At 35.8% G+C, this 5,448-nt stretch overlaps 1 pseudogene; it reads right to left on the bottom strand.

Moving 5' to 3' along the window:
• Window positions 1–2,564: 2,564 nt before the first annotated feature.
• Window positions 2,565–4,192, bottom strand: LOC144227874 (26S proteasome regulatory subunit 4-like; annotated as a pseudogene).
• Between the last annotated feature and the right edge of the window lie 1,256 nt (window positions 4,193–5,448).

Raw genomic sequence — 5,448 nt, 5'->3', positions numbered from 1 at the left:
TAGTATCCTACCCCTACTGTAAACTTTTACAGGGACGTGTTTTCTTTAAAGTGCCTTTAATGATCAGCTAACTGCCGAGTCATAGGGAAATACTCAGTAAGAAAAATAAGCTGATTGAATAGCAGAAGAGATATCAGTAGCTTCACCTTCAGAGAACCGCTGTGCAGTCTTCTCTTGTTGATCCCCTGGGCTGTGCCATCAGGTGGGTGATGAAGTTCTACTCCTGGCAAAGATCCTCCCTAAATGAAAAATACAACTACTATAGAATCCAGCAATTCCACTTCTGGATATTTATCCAAAGAAAATGAAAATACCAATTACAAGGGATACAAACACCACTATGTTCATTGCAGAGCCAAGATGTAGAAGCCATTTAAGTGTCTACTGTTGAGTGAAAGGATTAAAAAATATGTGACACACACACACACACATACACACAGAAATATTACTCAGTTATAAAGAAGAATGAGGGGCGCCTGGGTGGCTCAGTTGGTTGAGCACCTGACTTTGGCTCAGGTCATGATCTCATGGTTCGTGGGTTTGAGCCCGGCATCAGGCTCTGTGCAGACAACTTGGAGCTCAGAGCCTGGAGCCTACTTCAGGATTCTGTGTCTCCCTCTCTGCCCTTCCTCTACTCGCACTCAGTCTCTCTCTCTCTCTCAAAAATAAATAAGACATTAAAAAAGTAAAGAAGAAAGAAATTTTGCCATTTGCAACAACATGGATGGAAACAGAGTATAATGCTGAGTGAAATAAGCCAGACAAATACCATATGATTTCACTCATATATAGAATCAAAAAAACTAAGAAAATAAAACAAATGAATCAACAAAATAAAACAAACTGACTCTTGGATGCAGGAAACAAACGGTCTGTTAGTTATCAGAGCAGGGAGGGGTTAAGGGTGCAAGTGAAATTAGTGAAGTGCTAAGAGGTACAAACTAGTTATAAAATGACTAAGTCACAGAGAGATAATATGCAGCATAAGGAATATAATCAATAATATTGTAACAACTCTAGTATGTTGAGGGATCAAAATTATCATGGGGATTATTTCACAATGTATAAAAATATGAATACTAAAATGTAAACCTGAAACTAACAGGATATTATAAGTCAGTTATACTTTTCTGGTTTTAATTGAGCATTTTTGACTATTTTCTCCCATTTCTTCATATGTTGTATGTCTTTTAAATTTGTTTTTCATGGTTATTATACCATATAATATTGATGCCTTATAATAGAATACTCTATAGAATATTATACCATATAACATAATAGAATATTAAACCATATAAGGTACCATATAATAGAATATTCCCAACTTCTCCCTCCTATCTGTGTGACATTATTGCCATTCATTCCATTATCTACATACTATAATTACCCAAAATGTTGTTTCTACTATTATTTTGAGCAAACTTTTATCTATTAGGTCATTATTATTAAGAATAAAAAAATAAAATATTTTGTGTACTTTTGTTTTTCTGAAAAAAGTTTTATTTCTTCTTGAATTTTGAAGAATATTTTTACTTAATACAGAATTCTATCTTGGTGTTTTTCTTTCAACATTTCAAATACTTCTCTCTAATCTATTATTGTTTGCATGGTTTATGATGAGGAAGTTAAGGTAATTTTTTTTTTTTGGTGTTTCTCTATAAGGAAAGTCATTTTTCTTTGTATTTATTCAAGATGTTCTGTCTTTGGTTTCTGTAGTTAAGCCTGTGACCTCACTTCTCTGATTATCTAAAACGTTATTGATTTTCCATTTGTTAAGATATCTTTTCATGAGGATGGAACTGATATTTCCAAGAACTTTACATGTCAGAGCTCAAATCTTCTTTGCTTATGGTATTATTCTTTATAAACTAATTAGAAAATTTCTTAGCAAATAGTATTATGGAGCAATAATTTTATTCTAAATAATAATATTTATTTACTATTACCTTATTAGGCTTTCATGTAAACATAGTCATTTAGAATGTCCTAAACGTTTACATAATATTTTTCAAAATAGGATTCACTACATTAAGAAGATATAAATAATAAAAAATTACATTTTTACATTATGATAGTTTGATGCCAAAGAGATTTCACACATTTATATGTATGCTGTTCATTAATTAAGCCAGAAAAGAGGATAATTTACAATATTATTGATTCTCAAGTGGTCACTTAAGTATTTATAAGTTATTGATGTGTTTTCCTTCTAAGTGTTAGTGTTTTCAGTTCTAAGCACTTAAATATATGTTTAAGAGGAAGCAAAAGGCCCACTATGAGTTCTTTGAATAGTTAGAATAAACTTGAATCCTATGATAAAATTTTTTTATTAGCATTATGGATTTAAGCATTATTATTTTTTATTTTTATTTATTTTTTTTTTTTGAGGAGGAAGTCACTTTATTGAGGGGAGAACACTGCACGTGGCCGACACATGAAGGCAGCCTGGGGGGCGCCCTACACATCAGACTCAGTAAGGGGCATGGAGGGGGTTGCTAAGAAAGATCAGCTGGAACGTGGTTCCTCCAGCAGCTTCCCGACCGTCTCCTTGAAGGCAAATGTGGCTACAAGTAGAGACCCTCAGGGGTGACTTCTTGTTTTTTATAAAGAAAATTTTCTTTAGATTTTTTGAAGTCTTCATTTGTTACTTCCACCCTGTGTTCTCTGAAGGCCGTCAGACTGGCTTCTGCACAGATTTCCTTAATGTCGGCCCCGGAGATGTCATCTTTAGCCATGATCAAGTCATCCAGGGTCATCAGCCAGCGTCATCCTGCTTGTGTGGATCTGAAAGATGCGCTTCTTAGTCTTTTCATTGGGCAGGGGGAGCTCAATTTTCCTGTCAATGTGGCCTGGTCTGATAAGTGCTGGATCCAAAGTTTCTATTCGGTTTGTGGCCATGATAACTTTCACGTCACCCCTTGAATCAAATCCATCCAAACTGGTTCAACAGTTCCAACATTGTTCGTTGAATTTCTCTTTTGCCACCGGAATTTGAGTCATATCTTTTTGTTCCAATGGCATCAATATCATCAATAAACACGATGGACAATGCATGTTCTTCTGCAACTCAAAACAATTCCTGAACGGGTTTGGGCCCATCACCTAGGTACTTCTGAATAAGTTCAGAACCAACCACTCTTAGGAAAGTGTCTGAGGTTCGGTTTGTTACTACTTTGGCTAATAAGGTTTTACCTGTGCCAGGTGGTCCTTAGAGAATGACCCCCTTTGGCGGCTTTATACCCATCTCTTCATAATATTCGGGATGAGTGAGAGGAAGCTCCACAGATTCCTTAATTTCCCGGATCTGGTTGTCCAAACCCCCAATATCAGCATAGGTTTCCTGGGGGGCCTTTTCTACGTTCATCACTGTGACCAAGGGATCCGTGTCATCCATGAGCACTCCTATGATGGCATGTACCTTGTGGTTGAGCAGGACTGAACAGCCTGGTTCCAGCAGGTCCTTGTCTACAAAGGAAATAATGCTGATGTAGTGTTCTGAGCCCACAGATGTGGACACGATGGCATGATTGTCATCAGTGGTCTCTTCCAACATTCCTACTGACATTGGGGTCCCCCTCAGATCATCCACCTTTGATCTTTCCTCCTCTTGCTTTTCTTCTAAAGGCTTCATTTGTTCCTGATTTCTAATGAATTCTTGCTCCATGAGAAGGTAGTCTTTAATTCTNGGATCCGTGTCATCCATGAGCACTCCTATGATGGCATGTACCTTGTGGTTGAGCAGGACTGAACAGCCTGGTTCCAGCAGGTCCTTGTCTACAAAGGAAATAATGCTGATGTAGTGTTCTGAGCCCACAGATGTGGACACGATGGCATGATTGTCATCAGTGGTCTCTTCCAACATTCCTACTGACATTGGGGTCCCCCTCAGATCATCCACCTTTGATCTTTCCTCCTCTTGCTTTTCTTCTAAAGGCTTCATTTGTTCCTGATTTCTAATGAATTCTTGCTCCATGAGAAGGTAGTCTTTAATTCTCTCTAACTTCAGTAATTTTAAGCAGCACTGAGTGTGAGGTGTCACAAGTGGCAGCTTGCTGGCAGCATCTGATCCCTTTGTTTTCTTCTTCTTTTTCCCCACTCTAGTTGGTACGGGAGGTGCGGATTTCTTTTTCTTGTCCTTGTCATCCTTCTTGCCACCTCCAGGGCCATGACCACCACTCTGACTTTGACCCATCTTGCTTCCTTAAGCATTATTTTTACAGATCACCAATATTGAAAGACATGTTACAGAGTGAAGACAAATTAACTCATCATATGCATGATACAAAATATCTTGATTTTTATCTTAAGTATCTTATTAATTATTTATGAAATGGAAAAATTTCGAGAGCATTCTGTAAATATGTAAAATTTTGATATATAGACCAGCATCTATAATAATTCTACACTCAGTGAGGAAAACGTATACTTTGCACTTTATACAATCTAGTCTGGAATGCATTCTATGCGTAGGATATACTTTTCTGAGATTGCAACAAATTTCATATGGTAAAAATTTATACTACAATATCTAATGTGGTTCTTAATATATATAAAATAAATGTTTCTGACAGTTACACTATAAATTGGAGAAAATCCAGAGATATAGAAATATATGATTTTTACACTTAGACTGGTAAAATGTCAATACCAGTAGATTTTAGTAAGTTATGTATATATATATTATAAAACCCCAAACAAGCATTGAATAAAAGCTTTAAAATAATAAAAGCTTTTAAATAATATATTTAAAAAATAAGTCCGTCAGTTAAGTGTCTGACTTCGGCTTAGGTCATGATCTTGCGGGTTCGTGAGTTTGAGCCCAGTGTTGGGCTCTGTACTGAAGGCTCAGAGCCTGGTGCCTGCTTTGGATTCTGTGTTTTCCTCTCTCTATGTTCCTCTCCCACTCACAGTTTGTATCTCTCTCTCTCCAAAATAAATGAAGATCAAAAAGTTTTTTAAAAAGAAAGAAAGCAGGATTGGCTCTATTAATATCAGATTAAGTAGATTCAGTACAAATAAAATTACTGGGAATAGAGTGGACATTATATAATGATAAAAGTTCAATTCCCCCAATACATAGCAATATTAAATGCATGTACATAAAAAAATCTGAGCTGAAAAACTTATGAAAGAAGAAACAAATATCCACAATATAATTGGAGACTTTACCATTCTATCTCAACAAATGATAGGAAAATTGGACAGAATATCATCAAGGATATATAACCAAAACCAAAAAGATTATCAACCAACAGGATCAAGTCAATATTATTATCCCTACAACTTCAGAATACACATTGTTTCAATTGGCTATGCAATACATATTAAGAAAGATCAAATACTGTGCCAAAACTAAAAAACCTAAAGTAATTAAAATCAGAGTGCATCCTCTGACTACAAACTTAAATTAAAATTAGATAACAGGTATAACAGGATAATCTCCAAACA

The sequence above is a fragment of the Crocuta crocuta genome, unplaced genomic scaffold (genome assembly GCF_008692635.1).
Source record: "Crocuta crocuta isolate KB4526 unplaced genomic scaffold, BGI_CrCroc_1.0 scaffold556, whole genome shotgun sequence".
Classification (NCBI taxonomy): Eukaryota; Metazoa; Chordata; class Mammalia; order Carnivora; family Hyaenidae; genus Crocuta; species Crocuta crocuta.
The sequence above is the reverse complement of the archived record's forward strand: the minus strand, read 5'-3'. Positions and strand labels throughout refer to the sequence as shown.